Below are 23,462 nucleotides of genomic sequence, written 5' to 3'. Positions count from 1 at the left end.
TCAAGCTGATTTCTTGCAGCAGCTGGGCACTGTAACAGCTCCAGAGCTGCTCTGTAATGCAAATAAAAGGGTGTGGGCCCTGCAACACCACCTGTAGTTCGCATTGTGCGTTGGAAGGCACAAAGTAAGCAGACGGGAGAAGTCAGGATAGTGCGCAAGGGCATAGAATGGAGGGGCTCAAGAAAAGAGAAGTGGAAACAGACAGCAAACTAGGCGGGAGAGAGACCTGAGACAATGAGATCTAAATTATACCAGAGCCAACCAGGGGAAAGCACAAATGCAGTCCCCCCCCCCTACCACAAATTATGCAGTCGAGATTCCCACATTTGGGGAAATCACAGAGGTCAGCATACCCAGAATGCAATGAATGAACCTCACCCTGGGAAAACAATCTTCATGACCATGGTATCACCTAAGCAAAATAAGTATGATTTGAGATAGGGCTGGGGAGGGCCGCTGCTCAGGCACACCTCCGTCAAGTAAAGGAGATTCAACTGAGGCAGCACAAGGGAACTCTCATCTGGGGACAACAACTGCAGGGAGAACACATTTTCAGACGAATGTGTGAGGGCAGAAGGCTGCCTAATACTGAAGCACCCCCCAAACAACAAACCAAATGCAACAACTAGTGCAAGCATTCCTGGGGGAAGGCCTGCAGCAGATGGATTCGCATATGGTGATGTCATCCAAGCAATGGGTATAGTTGGCTGCAACCCTCGTCTGCATATGAAAAGAGAAAATGGTCACGCAGGGCATGGCGGCCTTTGTGGGGTTGCGCTTGGATGACCCCTAGATCGCTTTATACACCCCCATCAGTGTGGGGCTCATGTTGGCCATGCCCCAGCCCCTGAAGCATTCAAGCTGATTTCTTGCAGCAGCTGGACCCAGTAACAGCTCCAGAGTTGCTCTACAAGACAAGTAAAAGGGTGTGAGCCATGCAGCACCACCTGTAGTTTGCATACACACATATATAGGACAGCATCTCTTATATGCCCCAGGGGCAATAAAATAGTATCCTTATCTAGAGTATCCGTCCATGCCGCTACAGCACTACACATACACACCCAGGCCGACGCAATTGCCGGTCTGAGTAAGGTACCTGAATGTGTATAAATGGACTTCAGGGTAATCTCCTGTTTGCGGTCAGCAGACTCTTTGAGGGTAGCCGTATCCTGGGACGGGAGGGCTAACTTCTTGGATAAGCGTGTTAATGCTTTGTCCACCCAAGGGGAGGATTCCCATCGTAACCTATCCGTTGATGGGAAAGGATACGCCATAAGAATCCTTTTGGAAATCTGCAGGAGATTCCCAAGCTTTTTCACATAACTCGTTCAGCTCGTGTGAGGGGAAAAGGTTACCTCAGGCTTCTTTCCCTTGTACATATGTACCCTCTTGTCAGGGATAGGGGGCTCCTCTGTGATGTGCAAAACATCTTTTATTGCCATAATCATATATCAAATGTATTTTGCCAATTTTGGCTGTAACTTTGCATCATCGTAATCGACACTGGAGTCAGAATCCGTGTCGGTATCTGTGTCAACAATCTGGATAGTGGGCACTTATGAGACCCTGACAGTCCCTGCGACATAGGATCAGGCATGGGTTGAGACCCTGACTGTCCCAAAGCTTCAGCCTTGTCTAATCTTTTGTGCAATGAGTTTACACTAGCATTTAAAACATTCCACATATCCATCCAATCAGGTGTCGGCGGAGACACCACATTCATTTGCTCCCGCTCCTCTCTAATATAGCCTTCTTCCTCAGACATGTCGACACACGCGTACCGACACACCACACACACAGGGAATGCTTTTACTGAAGACATTTCCCCCACAAGGCCCTTTGGCAGAGCTGGCCCTAACCAATATGATGCCCTAGGCAAGATTTTGCCTGGTGCCCCCTAGCACCACCGCTGGTTCCGCCTCTGACCTTGCACCTCTTTCCCAGCACCATCAACCCTCACCCATAACAGTACTTATTTTGGTGTTTGTACCCCCTATATTTTAAACAGGAACAGTTCGCACATTTGGCGCACAGTCCAAAAAGGGGTGTGTTTTTGCTGGCAATGGGCATGTCCTCACAATAGTACCCCCAATTAAAATTCCGCCACACAGTACTGCAATTTTATTCACATTTGATCACGCGATAGTGTCCATAATTCACATTACATCCCACAGTAGTATTATTTACCTTATAAACGTTACTTCTCACAGTAGTGCTCCTTATTCACATTACATCACACTGAATTGCTCCTTATTTACATTACACCACACCCTATTGCTCTTTATTCACATTAGACGACACAGTAAATGCCCTTTCTATACGCAACGCTACATATTAGAGCACCTTATACACATAATGCCACACATTAGTAATGCATTTATACACATAATTCCACACAGTAATGCCCCTTACACATATGAGACACATCACTAATGTCCTTATAAACATAATGCGTCTTACACATTATGACAACCTTTATTAATGCCCTTTTACACATAATGGCCCTCATTCCGAGTTGTTAGCTCGCAAGCTGCTTTTAGCAGCATTGCACACGTTAAGCCGCCGCCTACTGGGAGTGAATCTTAGCTTATCAAAATTGCGAACGAAAGATTAGCAGAATTGCGAATAGACACTTCTTAGCAGTTTCTGAGTAGCTCCAGACTTACTCGACAACTGTGATCAGTTCAGTCAGTTTCGTTCCTGGTTTGACGTCACAAACACACCCAGCGTTCGCCCAGACACTCCCCCGTTTCTTCAGACACTCCCGCGTTTTACCCAGAAACGGCAGCGTTTTTTCACACACACCCATAAAACGGCCAGTTTCCGCCCAGAAACACCCACTTCCTGTCAATCACACTACGATCAGCAGAACAAAGAAAAAACCTCGTAATGCCGTGAGTAAAATACCTAACTGCATAGCAAATTTACTTTGCGCAGTCGCAGAGCGAACATTGCGCATGCGCAATTAGCGGAAAATCGCTGCGATGCGAAGAAAATTACCGAGCGAACAACTCGGAATGACCACCCTTGCGCATGCGCAATTAGCGGAAAATCGCTGCGATGCGAAGAAAATTACCGAGCGAACAACTCGAAATGACCACCAATGTCCCTTACACATATGCCGCACATTATTAATGCCCTTATACACATAATGACACACATAGTGCCCCTTACCCATATGTTGCACATTATTAATGCATTTTTACATGACACACATAATGCTCCTTACTCATATTCCGAACACTACTGCACAATCAACCCACTCACATGCACACAGCACTCACACTGCCACTAACACTGTGACCTCTGCCTCTGCTTGGATACAGATGTGTCCTCATAAATCTTGCCTCAATGCTAACGTTGGGGCACCTTTTTTTTATTAAAATGCATCTTATTTGCATTGCTATGTTGTTAGGATGCACACGCAGCTTCTGCCGATTAAAATGATATGCAGCACGCCTATATACTGTGTGAGACTGTGGCTGTATCTGCATATGAAATGCTACACACAGAATATAGGCATGCCGCATATCATTTTAATCAGCAGAAGTTGCTGATGCCCCTAGGCATATCAAATGCCCTAGGCAATTGCCTAGTTTGCCTATGCCTATGGCCGGCTCTGCCCTTTGGAGAGACAGAGAGAGAGAGTATGCCAGCACATACCCCAGCGCTATATAACCCAGGAATAGCACAGTAACTTAATGTTTGCACAGTAGCGCTGCTGTAAGTAATTTGCGCCAAATTATGTGCCCCCCCCCTCTCTTTTCAACCCTCTTGTCTACCGTGGTATAAGCAGGGGAGAGTCCGGGGAGCTTCCTCTCAGCGGTGCTGTGGAGAAAAAATGGCGTTGGTGAGTGCTGAGGGAGAAGCCCCGCCCCCTCAGCGGCGGGCTTCTGTCCTGCTTAAACTGTACAATTGGCGGGGGCTCATACATATATACTGTGCCCAGCTGTATATATGTTATATTTCTGCCAAAAAGAGGTTTATATTGCAGCCCAGGGCGCCCCCCCTGCGCCCTGCACCCTTACAGTGACCGGAGTATGTGAGGTGTATGGGAGCAATGGCGCACAGCTGCAGTGCTGTGCGTTACCTCAATGAAGATCATGAAGTCCTCTGCCGCCTCTGAAGTCTTCTTTTCTTCTCATACTCACCCAGCTTCTATCTTCCGGCTCTGCGAGGGGGACGGCGGCGCGGCTCTGGGACGGACGGCGAGGGTGAGATCCTGCGTACCAATCCCTTTGGAGCTAATCCCTTTGGAGCTAATGGTGTCCAGTAGCTTAAGAAGCAGGACCTTGCAACTCGGAGAGTAGGGCTGCTTCTCTCCCCTCAGTCCCTCGATGCAGGGAGTCTGTTGCCAGCAGTGCTCCCTGAAAATTAAGAAACCTAACAAAATACTTTCTGTCAGAAAGCTCAGGAGAGCTCCTGAAAAGCACCCAGTCTCCACTGGGCACAGTATCAAACTGAGGTATGGAGGAGGGGCATAGAGGGAGGAGCCAGTGCACACCCAGAACTAAAGTCTTTCTTAAAGTGCCCATGTCTCCTGCGGAGCCGTCTATCCCCATGGTCCTTACGGAGTCCCCAGCATCCTCTAGGACATTAGAGAAAATAGGATTTTAATACCTACAGGTAAATCCTTTTCTCTTATTCCGTAGAGGATGCTGGGCACCCGTCCCAGTGCGTACTGTGTCTGCAGTTATTAAATGGCCCTTAACTCCAGAACATTTATGTGGAGACAACTTTCCCGACTTGACCATCTTCCTTGGACGTTTTCCCCCTGTGTGACTGCTCCCCAGCCTCGGAGGGTTGCATCCATGGTCCCTAGGATCCAGTCCTGGATCCCGAACCTTCGCCCCTCTAGGAGGTGAGAACTGTGCAGCCACCAATGGAGTGAGATTCTGGTCTTGGAAGACAGGATTATCCTCCGGTGCGTGTGTAGGTGGGATCCGGACCACCTGTCCAACAGGTCCCACTGGAACACTCTGGCATGGAACCAGCCAAACTGAATGGGCTCGTAGGCCGCAACCATCTTACCCAGCAACCAAATGCATTGATGGATTAACACTCTTGCTGGTTTCAGAATTTGTTTGACCAGACTCTGGATCTCCAGAGCCTTTCCACTGGAAGAAAACCTCTTCTGTGTCCAGTATCACTCCCAAAAACAACAACCGCGTCATTGGGACCAACTGCGATTTTGGCAAGTTTAGGAGCCAACTATGTTGTTGAAGAACTGTCAGGGAGAGTGCAATGTTTTGCACTAACTGGTCCCTGGATTTCGCCTTTATCAAAAGATCATCCAAGTACGGGATAATTGTTACTCCTTGCTTGCGATCACCCTGGTGAAAATCCTCAGAGCCGTGGACAGACCAAACGGCAATGTCTGAAATTGGTAATGGCAATACTGAATTGCAAACCTCAGGTAGCTTGATGCAGAGGCTAAATGGGAACATGTAAGTAGGCATCCTTTATGTCTACCAAAACCATGAAATCTCCTTCCTCCGGACTGGAGATCACTGCACTGAGAGATTCCATCTTGAAATTTAATTTCCTTAGGTAGAAATTGAGGGATTTCAGATTTCAGATTGGTCTGACTGAGCTGTCCGGCTTAGGGACCACGAAGAGGCTTGAATAAAAACCTTCTCCCTGCTGACTAAAGCCGATTTGAACAATCGGTGAGGGGGAACGTCTTGAAACCCCAGTTTGTACCCTTGGGACACTATTTGTAAAACACACGAGTCCATGTCCGAATGAATCCAGAACTGACTGAAGAGTTTTAGACGTGCCCCCACTGGTGCGGGCTCCTGCAAGAGAGCCCCAGCGTCATGCGGTGGATTTGGCAGAAGCAGAGGATGATCTCTGCTCCTGCGATCTTGAAGAGGATGCAGACCTCTTCCCTCTTCTCCTTCCTCTACCTGCAAAGAAAGGGGAATCTTAACTTCTTGCATATCTATTGGGCCGAAATGACTGCATCAGATAATGATGCGTCTTCATCCGTTGGGAGAGAACATAGGGCAAGAAGGTTGACTTACCTGCGGGAGCTGCCGAGATCAAATTAACTAGGCAGTCACCAAACAACGCTTCACCTTCATAGGGAAGGGACTCCCTTTCTTCTTGGAGTCAGCATCAGCATTCTCTTGGTGAATCCACAATGCCCTCCTATCCGAGACTGCCATGAAATTGGCCCGTGAACTCAAGAGTCCTATATCCCTTGCAGTCTCACGTAAGTATGCTGCAGTGTCCTTGATATGATACAACGTAAGGAGTATCCCATCTCTCCAAGGTATCTATATCGGATGACAAGGTATTCGACCAATTCTTGAATACTACTACTCACCCATGCACATGTAATGGCAGGTCTAAGTAATGTACCCTTGGTTACATAACTAGAAATAATGTAGCTTCCTGCATACGATCCGCTGGATTTGTGACAGGGCCCCGTGCAGAACAGGGGGTGACTCCCACTTTATTCTGTCCGCGGCGGGAAATTAATAAACAACCAGAATCCTTTTGGGGATTTGAAACCATCTTGTCGAGCTGGCCCAGACTTTCTCAAACAGAGATGGAGGAACGTTACATCAGCTTTCATTATATATCTATATATACATACATATAGACCCCTTTCTCAGGAACAGCAGGGTCTTCAGTGATTTTAATATGTCCTTAATATCCACAATCATGTACTGAATGCTCCTTGCCAATATTGGATCTAATCAGGAAACATTATGGTCGACATAGGAATCAGTATCCGTGTCAGTATCAGTGTGTAGTAACTGGGCAAAATAACATTTTTGCGACCCCGCGGGGCCTGAGGGAAAAGAAACATAGCCAAGAACATCACATCTATTCTCTACGTCTGTGTCTGGGACACAGATTTATCCAACCTTACTCTGATATTACTGAAACTTTTACCCAGTCAGTTATTGGTGGTGCCAACAGGGCCACCATCATATGTCTGCATTCCTAATATAGTTTCCTCTTGGGAAAAACATTCAGCCATCGACATGTTGACACACATGTACCAAGTACCCACAGACACATCGGCTTATGGGGGACAGACCGTCAGTAAATCTGTCAGAGGGACACAGAGGATTTTTCAGCTCACAATCCAGCGCCAAAAGTACACAGTCTGGGAAATAATAAACTCTATAGTGATAGACTTGTAATGCTCTAAAGATGTTCTGGTGAGGTGAGGAAGAAGCCCCGCTACTGTAATGGCGCGTATCTGTCCTGCTCAGAAATAATTAATTACGCTAGCGGGGTAAGGACAGTGCCCAGGCACTAATGTCCACTTTTTCCAGCCTTTTGTGAGGAATTTATGCTGCCCAGGGTGCCCCCCCCCCTGTGCCCTGCACCCTGCAGTGCCTGTGTTTGTGTGGGAGCATGGCGCGCAGCGTTCCGCTCGCTGCTCGGTACCTCAGAATGCCATCACTGGAGAAGAAGTCTTCTGTTCTTCTGCTACTCACCTGTCTTCTGGCTCTGTAAGGGGGTGACGGCAGGCTGCGGGAGTGTGCATCTAGGCGTACCCAGCGATCAGCACCCTCAGGAGCTAATGGTGTCCTGTCAGCCTGAAGCAGAGCTATTGAACTCACTAGAAGTTGGTCATACTTCTCTCCCCTAAGTCCCACGAAGCAGGGAGACTGTTGCCAGCAGCCTCCCTGAAAATAAAAAAAACTAACAAGTCTTTTCAGAGAAACTCAGTAGAGCTCCCCTGTAGTGCATCCAGTATCACTGCGCACAATACTAAAACTGGAGTCTGGAGGAGGGGCATAGAGGGAGGAGACAGTTCACACCCTTTGAAAGTCTTAAAGTGCCCATGTCTCCTGCGGATCCAGTCTATACCCCAAGGTTCTTAATGTGACCCCAGCATCATCTAGGACGTATGAGAAAACAAATAACGCACACATGAGGAGGAGAGAACTAAGGAAGCTATAAGGAGAAGAGGGGAGGGGGGGTTGAAAGGTAAGGTAGTAAAGGCATATTGGATAAACTACAACCTTATACATATTCATTAATGTACCAGTAGTTAGAAGTAGAAGAGCTCTAACAGAAACCACAAAGCTTATCTAAAGCCACACCACACTGGATATGCCCAATCTCATTTGATTTTTGAAGCAAAGCAGTATTGGACTTTGTTAATACATGGATGGGAGACTGCTTGGTAGTATCAGATTCTTTAGGTGTTTTTAAACTACCAACACCATTTTCTTGGTACATTTAATTTTTACATGTATTCTTTTATGTACCAGAAGTTAGAAGTAGAAGAGCTGTAATAAAAACCACCAGCTCATCTACAGCCACAGCACACTGGATTTGCCCAATCTCTCCTGATCATGGAAGCTGAGCAGTGTTGGTCCTGGTTTTAGTACTTGGATGGGAGACCACCAGGAAATACCAGGAGCTGTGTGTATTTTTACAATACTAACACCGTTCTCTTGATGCATTCCATTTTGAAACATTGGGGCAGATCTATTAAGCCTGGTGAACTGATAAAGTGCAAGGTGATAAAGTACCAGCCAGTCAGCTCCTAACTGTCATTTTTCAAACCCAGCCTGTGACATGGCAATTAGGAGCTGATTGGCTGGTACTTTATCACCATGCAAATTATCATTTCACCAGGTTTAATAAATCGTCCGCTTACTCATTTATGTACGAGTAGTTAGAAGTAGAAGAACTCTAACAGAAACCACTAAGCTCATCTACAGCCACACCACACTGTATATGCCCAATATCACCTGATTTTAGGCCTGGTATGTTCTTGGATGTGAGACCACCTGGGAATACCAGGTGCTGTAGGTAGTTTTATACTACCAACACCGTTCTCTTGATGCATTCTATTTTGAAACTTATTCATTGATGTACCAGTAGTTAGAAGTAGAAGTTAGAAACAGCAAAAATCATCTACAGCCGCATCACACTGGATATGTCCAATCTCATCTGATGTTGGAAGCTAAGCAGTGTTGTGCCTGGTTAGTTTTTGGATTTCAGGTCCTGCCTTCTGGTTTGGCCACGGCACCTCGGAAATTCACCAAGGTCATGGCCGTGATGACGACCCTTCACCATCGGTGGACCAGGGAGGAATCTCTCCTCCCGATAAACATTCTGGAATTGCAGGCAGTGTTCAATTCATTGACACTGGCCCTGCCTCTAGTACAGAACAGGCCTGTTCAAGTACAATCGGACAACGCCACCACGGTAGTGTACACAAATCATCAAGGCGGCACTCGAAATTGCATAGCAAAGCTGGAAGTATCAAAAATCCTCAGTTGGGTAGAACGTCATCTGCCAGCAATATCGGCAGTGTTCATTCCCGGAGTCCTCAACTGGGAAGCGGATTTCCTCAGTCGTCAGGACGTTCACGCTGGAGAGTGGAGAGGCCGCAGCAGAAATGTCTGCACTGGTGTCAGTAGGTGACTGAGGCAGGGATGACTGGGAGATAGTGGGTGACTGAAGCATGTATGAGTGGGAGATAGTGGGTGACTGAGGCCGGGGTGACAGAGATAGTGGGTGACTAAAGCAGGGGTGACTGGTATAGTGGGTGACTGAGGCAGGGGTCGCAGGTATAGTGGTTAACTGAGGCAGCGGTGACTGGGAGATAGTGGGTAACTGGGGCAGGGGTGACAGGGAAAGTGTGTGACTCAGGCAGGGGTGATAGGGAGATAGTGGGCAGCAGATCACTGCCTTGCTGACAGCAGCACATCCCTGCTTCACTGACAGCAGCACATCCCTGCCTCACTTATAGCAGCACATCCCTGCCTTACTGACAGCAGCAGATCACTGCCTCACTGACAGCAGCAGATCACTGCTTCACTGACAGCAGCACATCCCTGCCTCACTGGCAGCAGCAGATCCCTGCCTCACTGGCAGCAGCAGATCCCTGCCTCACTGGCAGCAGCAGATCCCTGCCTTACTGACAGCTGTATATAGGGCCTAATTCAGACCTGATCTCTGCTGTGCATATTCACACAACAGGAGATCAGGTCTGAAGTGTGTGTGTGTGCTGGTGCCGCAGTGCACCGGCACATGCCAGAGATGCGATCAGCATCTCTGCCCAGTGAGCGCCTCTGCCAACACATACTTATCTTGCATATGAGATCTCTTGATCATAAAGATAGTTCTCACAGGGTGAGGTTCATCCATTACATTTTAAAGTAGGAAGGTACAAATTACATATTCAAATTACATATATGTGCTGGATTCAAATGTTTTCCCCCCTTCCTTTCTCAATTGTGCCCATCAGCAGCTATTCTAATGTTCTCTTATTCCGTAGAGGATGCTGGGCACCCGTCCCAGTGCGTACTGTGTCTGCAGTTATTAAATGGCCCTTAACTCCAGAACATTTATGTGGAGACAACTTTCCCGACTTGACCATCTTCCTTGGACGTTTTCCCCCTGTGTGACTGCTCCCCAGCCTCGGAGGGTTGCATCCATGGTCCCTAGGATCCAGTCCTGGATCCCGAACCTTCGCCCCTCTAGGAGGTGAGAACTGTGCAGCCACCAATGGAGTGAGATTCTGGTCTTGGAAGACAGGATTATCCTCCGGTGCGTGTGTAGGTGGGATCCGGACCACTTGTCCAACAGGTCCCACTGGAACACTCTGGCATGGAACCAGCCAAACTGAATGGGCTCGTAGGCCGCAACCATCTTACCCAGCAACCAAATGCATTGATGGATTAACACTCTTGCTGGTTTCAGAATTTGTTTGACCAGACTCTGGATCTCCAGAGCCTTTCCACTGGAAGAAAACCTCTTCTGTGTCCAGTATCACTCCCAAAAACAACAACCGCGTCATTGGGACCAACTGCGATTTTGGCAAGTTTAGGAGCCAACTATGTTGTTGAAGAACTGTCAGGGAGAGTGCAATGTTTTGCACTAACTGGTCCCTGGATTTCGCCTTTATCAAAAGATCATCCAAGTACGGGATAATTGTTACTCCTTGCTTGCGATCACCCTGGTGAAAATCCTCAGAGCCGTGGACAGACCAAACGGCAATGTCTGAAATTGGTAATGGCAATACTGAATTGCAAACCTCAGGTAGCTTGATGCAGAGGCTAAATGGGAACATGTAAGTAGGCATCCTTTATGTCTACCAAAACCATGAAATCTCCTTCCTCCGGACTGGAGATCACTGCACTGAGAGATTCCATCTTGAAATTTAATTTCCTTAGGTAGAAATTGAGGGATTTCAGATTTCAGATTGGTCTGACTGAGCTGTCCGGCTTAGGGACCACGAAGAGGCTTGAATAAAAACCTTCTCCCTGCTGACTAAAGCCGATTTGAACAATCGGTGAGGGGGAACGTCTTGAAACCCCAGTTTGTACCCTTGGGACACTATTTGTAAAACACACGAGTCCATGTCCGAATGAATCCAGAACTGACTGAAGAGTTTTAGACGTGCCCCCACTGGTGCGGGCTCCTGCAAGAGAGCCCCAGCGTCATGCGGTGGATTTGGCAGAAGCAGAGGATGATCTCTGCTCCTGCGATCTTGAAGAGGATGCAGACCTCTTCCCTCTTCTCCTTCCTCTACCTGCAAAGAAAGGGGAATCTTAACTTCTTGCATATCTATTGGGCCGAAATGACTGCATCAGATAATGATGCGTCTTCATCCGTTGGGAGGGAACATAGGGCAAGAAGGTTGACTTACCTGCGGGAGCTGCCGAGATCAAATTAACTAGGCAGTCACCAAACAACGCTTCACCTTCATAGGGAAGGGACTCCCTTTCTTCTTGGAGTCAGCATCAGCATTCTCTTGGTGAATCCACAATGCCCTCCTATCCGAGACTGCCATGAAATTGGCCCGTGAACTCAAGAGTCCTATATCCCTTGCAGTCTCACGTAAGTATGCTGCAGTGTCCTTGATATGATACAACGTAAGGAGTATCCCATCTCTCCAAGGTATCTATATCGGATGACAAGGTATTCGACCAATTCTTGAATACTACTACTCACCCATGCACATGTAATGGCAGGTCTAAGTAATGTACCCTTGGTTACATAACTAGAAATAATGTAGCTTCCTGCATACGATCCGCTGGATTTGTGACAGGGCCCCGTGCAGAACAGGGGGTGACTCCCACTTTATTCTGTCCGCGGCGGGAAATGAATAAACAACCAGAATCCTTTTGGGGATTTGAAACCATCTTGTCGAGCTGGCCCAGACTTTCTCAAACAGAGATGGAGGAACGTTACATCAGCTTTCATTATATATCTATATATACATACATATAGACCCCTTTCTCAGGAACAGCAGGGTCTTCAGTGATTTTAATATGTCCTTAATATCCACAATCATGTACTGAATGCTCCTTGCCAATATTGGATCTAATCAGGAAACATTATGGTCGACATAGGAATCAGTATCCGTGTCAGTATCAGTGTGTAGTAACTGGGCAAAATAACATTTTTGCGACCCCGCGGGGCCTGAGGGAAAAGAAACATAGCCAAGAACATCACATCTATTCTCTACGTCTGTGTCTGGGACACAGATTTATCCAACCTTACTCTGATATTACTGAAACTTTTACCCAGTCAGTTATTGGTGGTGCCAACAGGGCCACCATCATATGTCTGCATTCCTAATATAGTTTCCTCTTGGGAAAAACATTCAGCCATCGACATGTTGACACACATGTACCAAGTACCCACAGACACATCGGCTTATGGGGGACAGACCGTCAGTAAATCTGTCAGAGGGACACAGAGGATTTTTCAGCTCACAATCCAGCGCCAAAAGTACACAGTCTGGGAAATAATAAACTCTATAGTGATAGACTTGTAATGCTCTAAAGATGTTCTGGTGAGGTGAGGAAGAAGCCCCGCTACTGTAATGGCGCGTATCTGTCCTGCTCAGAAATAATTAATTACGCTAGCGGGGTAAGGACAGTGCCCAGGCACTAATGTCCACTTTTTCCAGCCTTTTGTGAGGAATTTATGCTGCCCAGGGTGCCCCCCCCCCCTGTGCCCTGCACCCTGCAGTGCCTGTGTTTGTGTGGGAGCATGGCGCGCAGCGTTCCGCTCGCTGCTCGGTACCTCAGAATGCAATCACTGGAGAAGAAGTCTTCTGTTCTTCTGCTACTCACCTGTCTTCTGGCTCTGTAAGGGGGTGACGGCAGGCTGCGGGAGTGTGCATCTAGGCGTACCCAGCGATCAGCACCCTCAGGAGCTAATGGTGTCCTGTCAGCCTGAAGCAGAGCTATTGAACTCACTAGAAGTTGGTCATACTTCTCTCCCCTAAGTCCCACGAAGCAGGGAGACTGTTGCCAGCAGCCTCCCTGAAAATAAAAAAAACTAACAAGTCTTTTCAGAGAAACTCAGTAGAGCTCCCCTGTAGTGCATCCAGTATCACTGCGCACAATACTAAAACTGGAGTCTGGAGGAGGGGCATAGAGGGAGGAGACAGTTCACACCCTTTGAAAGTCTTAAAGTGCCCATGTCTCCTGCGGATCCAGTCTATACCCCAAGGTTCTTAATGTGACCCCAGCATCATCTAGGACGTATGAGAAAACAAATAACGCACACATGAGGAGGAGAGAACTAAGGAAGCTATAAGGAGAAGAGGGGAGGGGGGGTTGAAAGGTAAGGTAGTAAAGGCATATTGGATAAACTACAACCTTATACATATTCATTAATGTACCAGTAGTTAGAAGTAGAAGAGCTCTAACAGAAACCACAAAGCTTATCTAAAGCCACACCACACTGGATATGCCCAATCTCATTTGATTTTTGAAGCAAAGCAGTATTGGACTTTGTTAATACATGGATGGGAGACTGCTTGGTAGTATCAGATTCTTTAGGTGTTTTTAAACTACCAACACCATTTTCTTGGTACATTTAATTTTTACATGTATTCTTTTATGTACCAGAAGTTAGAAGTAGAAGAGCTGTAATAAAAACCACCAGCTCATCTACAGCCACAGCACACTGGATTTGCCCAATCTCTCCTGATCATGGAAGCTGAGCAGTGTTGGTCCTGGTTTTAGTACTTGGATGGGAGACCACCAGGAAATACCAGGAGCTGTGTGTATTTTTACAATACTAACACCGTTCTCTTGATGCATTCCATTTTGAAACATTGGGGCAGATCTATTAAGCCTGGTGAACTGATAAAGTGCAAGGTGATAAAGTACCAGCCAGTCAGCTCCTAACTGTCATTTTTCAAACCCAGCCTGTGACATGGCAATTAGGAGCTGATTGGCTGGTACTTTATCACCATGCAAATTATCATTTCACCAGGTTTAATAAATCGTCCGCTTACTCATTTATGTACGAGTAGTTAGAAGTAGAAGAACTCTAACAGAAACCACTAAGCTCATCTACAGCCACACCACACTGTATATGCCCAATATCACCTGATTTTAGGCCTGGTATGTTCTTGGATGTGAGACCACCTGGGAATACCAGGTGCTGTAGGTAGTTTTATACTACCAACACCGTTCTCTTGATGCATTCTATTTTGAAACTTATTCATTGATGTACCAGTAGTTAGAAGTAGAAGTTAGAAACAGCAAAAATCATCTACAGCCGCATCACACTGGATATGTCCAATCTCATCTGATGTTGGAAGCTAAGCAGTGTTGTGCCTGGTTAGTTTTTGGATTTCAGGTCCTGCCTTCTGGTTTGGCCACGGCACCTCGGAAATTCACCAAGGTCATGGCCGTGATGACGACCCTTCACCATCGGTGGACCAGGGAGGAATCTCTCCTCCCGATAAACATTCTGGAATTGCAGGCAGTGTTCAATTCATTGACACTGGCCCTGCCTCTAGTACAGAACAGGCCTGTTCAAGTACAATCGGACAACGCCACCACGGTAGTGTACACAAATCATCAAGGCGGCACTCGAAATTGCATAGCAAAGCTGGAAGTATCAAAAATCCTCAGTTGGGTAGAACGTCATCTGCCAGCAATATCGGCAGTGTTCATTCCCGGAGTCCTCAACTGGGAAGCGGATTTCCTCAGTCGTCAGGACGTTCACGCTGGAGAGTGGAGAGGCCGCAGCAGAAATGTCTGCACTGGTGTCAGTAGGTGACTGAGGCAGGGATGACTGGGAGATAGTGGGTGACTGAAGCATGTATGAGTGGGAGATAGTGGGTGACTGAGGCCGGGGTGACAGAGATAGTGGGTGACTAAAGCAGGGGTGACTGGTATAGTGGGTGACTGAGGCAGGGGTCGCAGGTATAGTGGTTAACTGAGGCAGCGGTGACTGGGAGATAGTGGGTAACTGGGGCAGGGGTGACAGGGAAAGTGTGTGACTCAGGCAGGGGTGATAGGGAGATAGTGGGCAGCAGATCACTGCCTTGCTGACAGCAGCACATCCCTGCTTCACTGACAGCAGCACATCCCTGCCTCACTTATAGCAGCACATCCCTGCCTTACTGACAGCAGCAGATCACTGCCTCACTGACAGCAGCAGATCACTGCCTCACTGACAGCAGCAGATCACTGCTTCACTGACAGCAGCACATCCCTGCCTCACTGGCAGCAGCAGATCCCTGCCTCACTGGCAGCAGCAGATCCCTGCCTCACTGGCAGCAGCAGATCCCTGCCTTACTGACAGCTGTATATAGGGCCTAATTCAGACCTGATCTCTGCTGTGCATATTCACACAACAGGAGATCAGGTCTGAAGTGTGTGTGTGTGCTGGTGCCGCAGTGCACCGGCACATGCCAGAGATGCGATCAGCATCTCTGCCCAGTGAGCGCCTCTGCCAACACATACTTATCTTGCATATGAGATCTCTTGATCATAAAGATAGTTCTCACAGGGTGAGGTTCATCCATTACATTTTAAAGTAGGAAGGTACAAATTACATATTCAAATTACATATATGTGCTGGATTCAAATGTTTTCCCCCCTTCCTTTCTCAATTGTGCCCATCAGCAGCTATTCTAATGTTGCTGCCAATGGGTGTGACACATTCATTTCTTCTGTGGGGTACACTGGACTCCACAAGGATTCACATTGGGGTGTAGAGTAGGATCTTGATCTGAGGCACCAACAGGCTCAAAGCTTTTGACTGTTCCCAAGATGCTCAGCGCCCCCTGCTCTATAACCTCGCTTCCATGAACAGGGAGCTCAGTTTGTAGTTGGTGCCTTCAGTAGCAGGCCACTTAACAGGGGGCTGCCTCAGGCAGCCTATTCTTAGCTATTAATTTTGACAAGAAAAGAAGAACTTTTTTTTATAAGAATCTACAAGGGCTGCAGCAGGCTAGGTCTAATAGACATCTTTACTGCAGCTCCATCACTCCCAGCGGCGCAGTATACTCCCGTGCCCTGGTTGCTGGGTCACTGCAGCGGAGGCTCCGGTTTCTTCCTAAGGTCAGTCACACACACACCGCCCTCCGGGATCACGAGGCCGCTGATGAAAGGGAGGTAAGGGGCTTCTGTGCCCACACTATACCGAGATCCAGCGTGGCTGTAGGGGGCGGGCCGTGTGCGCACTGGCGTGGACACTGATTACTGGGCAGCCGCTCCACTAGCCACCAGGGACAGTTAAGGAGCACAGCTCTGGGGGGTTTTCTCCTATTTTAACCCCATTTTGTACTACCTGCAGTGCATTGTGATAGGTAATAGAGCCTGATTCAGGTTGGATTGTAATCGCAAAGAGCTGCGCATTGGAAAATTCAGGGCTATGCCGTGTAGATGATGGCCTAACAGGAGGCTTTAAAATTTTCTTTCTAGTGTCCTTCGTTTGGAATTTTAAAGCCTCCTGTTAGGCCATCATCTACACGGCATAGCCCTGAATTTTCCAATGCGCAGCTCTTTGCAAAAGAGAGATATTGGCAAGGAAAAGCTGTCTTGTACCTTTGCATTTTTCTCCCAAACGAAGGACACTAGAAAGAAAATTTTAAAGCCTCCTGTTAGGCCATCATCTACACGGCATAGCCCTGAATTTTCCAATGCGCAGCTCTTTGCAACAGAGAGATATTGGCAAGGAAAAGCTGTCTTGTACCATTGGATTTTTCTCCCAAACGAAGGACACTAGAATGAAAATTTTAAAGCCTCCTGTTAGTGCTTCATCTACACGGTATAGCCCTGAATTTTCCAATGCGTAGCTCTTTGCAAAAGAGAGATATTGGCAAGGAAAAGCTGTCTTGTACCTTTGCATTTTTCTCCCAAACAAATGTAGTTTGTTTTTGTCAATTACCATTTTAATAATAGGGTAAAAAAAATTAAGTAGATTTTTGAAAGAAAACAATACTGTCAATATACTATATAAACAAATTAAAATGGTAAAAGTTATTGTACTTTAAGAAAACATAAAAGAGCTAACATATCAATCCCAGTTTTGGATTACTTTAATTAACAAAAAAAATGCATATAGCAGAGGATAGTTTCAATCTGCCTACCTCTGGGTAATGGGCCCAGCATGCTTCCATTGCAGTACTCTGCTGCACATGTAAGTGCAAGAGATCCTAAAGCACTCACTCATCATGGGAAAGTACCAATGTGTTTCTTCGTTGGTTGATGGAAGAAACATCTTAAAAAAACTCTCCAGATTATTGACTTTTTAAAGTTTTTCTAGGAAAAGTTTTAGATGTATGCTTATTAGCCTTTGTCAGTATGTACTTTTCGCGAAGTGTCTCTGTGGCGCAATCGGTTAGTGTGTCCGGCTACTAACCAAAATGTTGGTGGTTCAATCCCACCCAGGGATGTAATTGACCTTGTTATCAGATTTTGGTGATCTTTAAGTAGACAAGTCAAAATTTCAAACCCCCTGTTATGGTGTAGGGTACCTGGCCTTTTCTGATGTAATCAGAGTTAGATTTGATTCAGTGATTTAATAAAAACAGCTAGGAAGCACAATTTAGCAGTGGGTTGCAGAGAAAAAGAAATATGCTGGCAAAAAAAATCCAATTGAGTGATTAAACAGCTCTTCATTTTCTGGCTTTATTTTTATGCTAACAAATTTGTTCTCTGAAAAGTGTCCACAAAGCCAAGTCTCTGATTAACACCTTTGTAGGGATGGTTTTTCACCTATTACTAAATTAAACTTGCTTCATTGGAAAGGCAGCAAGATGCATCCTCATTTCAATGTCTACTGAAATAATACAGGTTGACACCAGGAAACATTAACGCCACTGCATCCTTGCTGCTTTCTCATGTAGAAGTCTGTTTAATGTGAAAACAAGGTGATATCTAATTAGCACACAGGTAAGGAATTAAGAAAATCTTTATTTAAGGGTGAAGATGTTTCTCACAAAATCGTTGCCCCAATGCATCATTGAAATTCAAGCTGGAAAGATGATTTTAATATATCACTTGTACATTTTGTATTGCTCTTCTGGTGACAATGTAGTTTGTTTTTGTCAATTACCCTTTTAATAATAGGGTAAAGAAAATTAAGTGGATTTTTTAAAGAAAACAATACTGTCAATATACTATTAAAACAAATTAAAATGGTAAAAGTTATTGTACTTTAAGTAAAAATAAAAGAGCAAAAATATCAATCCCAGTTTTGATTACTTAAATTAACAAAAAAAATGCATATAGCAAAGGATAGTTTCAATCTGCCTACCTCTGGGTTATGGGCCCAGCATGCTTCCATTGCAGTACTCTGCTGCACATGTAAGTGCAAGAGATCCTGAAGCACTCACTCATCATGGGAAAGTACCAATGTGTTTCTTCATTGGATGATGGAAGAAACATCTTACAAAAACTCTCCAGATTATTGACTTTTTAAAGTTTTTCTAGGAAACGTTCTAGATGTATGCTTATTAGACTTTGTCAGTATGGACTTTTTGCAAAGTGTCTCTGTGGCGCAATCGGTTAGTGTGTCCGACTACTAACCAAAAGGTTAGTGGTTCAATCCCAACCAGGGACGTAATTGACCTTGTTATCAGATTTTGGTGATCTTTAAGTAGACAAGTCAAAATTTCAAACCCCCTGTTATGGTGTAGGGTACCTGGCCTTCTCTGATGTAATCAGAGTTAGATTTGATTCAGTGATTTAATAAAAACAGCTAGGAAGCACAATTTAGCTGTGGGTTGCAGAGAAAAAGAAATATGCTGGCAAAAAAAATCCAATTGAGTGATTAAACAGCTCTTCATTTTCTGGCTTTATTTTTATGCTAACAAATTTGTTCTTTGAAAAGTGTCCACAAAGCCAAGTCTCTGATTAACACCTTTGTAGGGATGATTTTTCACCTATTACTAAATTAAACTTGCTTCATTGGAAAGGCAGCAAGATGCATCCTCATTTCAATGTCTACTGAAATAATACAGGTTGACACCAGGAAACATTAACGCCACTGTATCCTTGCTGCTTTCTCATGTGGAAGTCTGTTTAATGTGAAAACAAGGTGATATCTAATTAGCACACAGGTAAGGAATTAAGAAAATCTTTATTTAAGGGTGAAGATGTTTCTCACAAAATCGTTGCCCCAATGCATCATTGAAATTCAAGCTGGAAAGATGATTTTAATATATCACTTGTACATTTTGTATTGCTCTTCTGGTGACAATGTAGTTTGTTTTTGTCAATTACCATTTTAATAATAGGGTAAAGAAAATTAAGTGGATTTTTGAAAGAAAACAATACTGTCAATATACTATTAAAACAAATTAAAATGGTAAAAGTTATTGTACTTTAAGTAAAAATAAAAGAGCCAAAATATCAATCCCAGTTTTGGATTACTTTAATTAACAAAAAAAAATGCATATAGCAGAGGATAGTTTCAATCTGCCTACCGCTGGGTTATGGGCCCAGCATGCTTCCATTGCTGTACTCTGCTGCACATGTAAGTGCAAGAGATCCTGAAGCACTCACTCATCATGGGAAAGTACCAATGTGTTTCTTCGTTGGTTGATGGAAGAAACATCTTACAAAAACTCTCCAGATTATTGACTTTTTAAAGTTTTTCTAGGAAACGTTTTAGATGAATGCTTATTAGCCTTTGTCAGTATGGACTTTCGCAAAGTGTCTCTGTGGCGCAATCAGTTAGTGTGCATGGCTATTAACCAAAAGGTTGGTGGTTCAATCACACCCAGGGACGTAATTGACCTTGTTATCAGATTTTGGTGATCTTTAAGTAGACAAGTCAAAATTTCAAACCCCCTGTTCTGGTGTAGGGTACCTGGCCTTCTCTGATGTAATCAGAGTTAGATTTGATTCAGTGATTTTATAAAAATAGCTAGGAAGCACAATTTAGCAGTGGGTTGCAGAGAAAAAGAAATATGCTGGCAAAAAAAATCCAATTGAGTGATTAAACAGCTCTTAATTTTCTAGCTTTATTTTTATGCTAACAAATTTGTTCTCTGAAAAGTGTCCACAAAGCCAAGTCTCTGATTAACACCTTTGTAAGGATGGTTTTTAACCTATTACTAAATTAAACTTGCTTCATTGGAAAGGCAGCAAGATGCATCCTCATTTCAATGTCTACTGAAATAATACAGGTTGACACCAGGAAACATTAACGCCACTGCATCCTTGCTGCTTTCTCATGTGGAAGTCTGTTTAATGTGAAAACAAGGTGATATCTAATTAGCACACAGGTAAGGAATTAAGAAAATCTTTATTTAAGGGTGAAAATGTTTCTCACAAAATCGTTGCCCCAATGCATCATTGAAATTCAAGCTGGAAAGATGATTTTAATATATCACTTGTACATTTTGTATTGCTCTTCTGGTGACAATGTAGTTTGTTTTTGTCAATTACCATTTTAATAATAGGGTAAAGAAAATTAAGTGGATTTTTGAAAGAAAACAATACTGTCAATATACTATTAAAACAAATTAAAATGGTAAAAGTTATTGTACTGTAAGTAAAAATAAAAGAGCCAACATATCAATCCCAGTTTTGGATTACTTTAATTAACAAAAAAAATGCATATAGCAGAGGATAGTTTCAATCTGCCTACCTCTGGGTTATGTGCCCAGCATGCTTCCATTGCTGTACTCTGCTGCACATGTAAGTGCAGTAGATCCTGAAGCACTCACTCATCATGGGAAAGTACCAATGTGTTTCTTCGTTGGTTGATGGAAGAAACATCTTACATAAACTCTCCAGATTATTGAATTTTTAAAGTTTTTCTAGGAAACGTTTTAGATGAATGCTTATTAGCCTTTGTCAGTATGGACTTTTGCAAAGTGTCTCTGTGGCGCAATCAGTTAGTGTGTATGGCTATTAACCAAAAGGTTGGTGGTTCAATCCCACCCAGAGACGTAATTGACCTTGTTATTAGATTTTGGTGATCTTTAAGTAGACAAGTCAAAATTTCAAACCCCCTCTTATGGTGTAGGGTACCTGGCCTTCTCTGATGTAATCAGAGTTAGATTTGATTCAGTGATTTTATAAAAACAGCTAGGAAGCACAATTTAGCAGTGGGTTGCAGAGAAAAAGAAATATGCTGGCAAAAAAATCCAATTGAGTGATTAAACAGCTCTTCATTTTCTGGCTTTATTTTTATGCTAACAAATTTGTTCTCTGAATAGTGTCCACAAAGCCAAGTCTCTGATTAACACCTTTGTAAGGATGGTTTTTCACCTATTACTAAATTAAACTTGCTTCATTGGAAAGGCAGCAAGATGCATCCTCATTTCAATGTCTACTGAAATAATACAGGTTGACACCAGGAAACATTAACGCCACTGCATCCTTGCTGCTTTCTCATGTGGAAGTCTGTTTAATGTGAAAACAAGGTGATATCTAATTAGCACACAGGTAAGGAATTAAGAAAATCTTTATTTAAGGGTGAAAATGTTTCTCACAAAATCGTTGCCCCAATGCATCATTGAAATTCAAGCTGGAAAGATGATTTTAATATATCACTTGTACATTTTGTATTGCTCTTCTGGTGACAATGTAGTTTGTTTTTGTCAATTACCATTTTAATAATAGGGTAAAGAAAATTAAGTGGATTTTTGAAAGAAAACAATACTGTCAATATACTATTAAAACAAATTAAAATGGTAAAAGTTATTGTACTGTAAGTAAAAATAAAAGAGCCAAAATATCAATCCCAGTTTTGGATTACTTTAATTAACAAAAAAAAATGCATATAGCAGAGGATAGTTTCAATCTGCCTACCTCTGGGTTATGTGCCCAGCATGCTTCCATTGCTGTACTCTGCTGCACATGTAAGTGCAGTAGATCCTGAAGCACTCACTCATCATGGGAAAGTACCAATGTGTTTCTTCGTTGGTTGATGGAAGAAACATCTTACATAAACTCTCCAGATTATTGAATTTTTAAAGTTTTTCTAGGAAACGTTTTAGATGAATGCTTATTAGCCTTTGTCAGTATGTACTTTTGCAAAGTGTCTCTGTGGCGCAATCAGTTAGTGTGTATGGCTATTAACCAAAAGGTTGGTGGTTCAATCCCACCCAGAGACGTAATTGACCTTGTTATCAGATTTTGGTGATCTTTAAGTAGACAAGTCAAAATTTCAAACTCCCTCTTATGGTGTAGGGTACCTGGCCTTCTCTGATGTAATAAGAGTTAGATTTGATTCAGTGATTTTATAAAAACAGCTAGGAAGCACAATTTAGCAGTGGGTTGCAGAGAAAAAGAAATATGCTGGCAAAAAAATCCAATTGAGTGATTAAACAGCTCTTCATTTTCTGGCTTTATTTTTATGCTAACAAATTTGTTCTCTGAAAAGTGTCCACAAAGCCAAGTCTCTGATTAACACCTTTGTAGGGATGGTTTTTCACCTATTACTAAATTAAATTTGCTTAATTGGAAAGGCAGCAAGATGCATCCTCATTTCAATGTCTACTGAAATAATACGGGTTGACACCAGGAAACATTAAAGCCACTGCATCCTTGCTGCTTTCTCATGTGGAAGTCTGTTTAATGTGAAAACAAGGTGATATCTAATTAGCACACAGGTAAGGATTTAAGAAAATCTTTATTTAAGGGTGAAGATGTTTCTCACAAAATCGTTGCCCCAATGCATCATTGAAATTCAAGCTGGAAAGATGATTTTAATATATCACTTGTACATTTTGTATTGCTCTTCTGGTGACAATGTAGTTTGTTTTTGTCAATTACCCTTTTAATAATAGGGTAAAGAAAATTAAGTGGATTTAAACAAATTAAAATGGTAAAAGTTATTGTACTTCAAGTAAAAATAAAAGAGCAAAAATATCAATCCCAGTTTTGATTACTTAAATTAACAAAAAAAATGCATATAGCAAAGGACAGTTTCAATCTGCCTACCTCTGGGTTATGGGCCCAGCATGCTTCCATTGCAGTACTCTGCTGCACATGTAAGTGCAAGAGATCCTGAAGCACTCACTCATCATGGGAAAGTACCAATGTGTTTCTTCGTTGGTTGATGGAAGAAACATTTTACAAAAACTCTCCAGATTATTGACTTTTTAAAGTTTTTCTAGGGAACGTTCTAGATGTATGCTTATTAGCCTTTGTCAGTAGGTACTTTTTGTGAAGTGTCTCTGTGGCGCAATCGGTTAGTGTGTCCGGCTACTAACCAAAAGGTCGGTGGTTCAATCCCACCCAGGGACA

General features: G+C 44.0%; 2 non-coding genes across 2 annotated transcripts; one reads left to right on the top strand and one right to left on the bottom strand.

Annotated features, from left to right (window-relative positions):
• Positions 1-262: 262 nt before the first annotated feature.
• LOC134951182 (U1 spliceosomal RNA) lies at positions 263-429 on the bottom strand. The gene has a single exon (XR_010183970.1). It is a non-coding gene; the product is annotated as a U1 spliceosomal RNA (small nuclear RNA).
• Positions 430-23,388: 22,959 nt separating this feature from the next.
• TRNAS-ACU (transfer RNA serine (anticodon ACU)) lies at positions 23,389-23,462 on the top strand. Its single transcript has one exon. It is a non-coding gene; the product is annotated as a tRNA-Ser (tRNA).

The sequence above is a fragment of the Pseudophryne corroboree genome, chromosome 8, assembly GCF_028390025.1.
Source record: "Pseudophryne corroboree isolate aPseCor3 chromosome 8, aPseCor3.hap2, whole genome shotgun sequence".
NCBI lineage: Eukaryota > Metazoa > Chordata > Amphibia > Anura > Myobatrachidae > Pseudophryne > Pseudophryne corroboree.
This window is presented reverse-complemented; position numbering and strand designations above follow the sequence as displayed.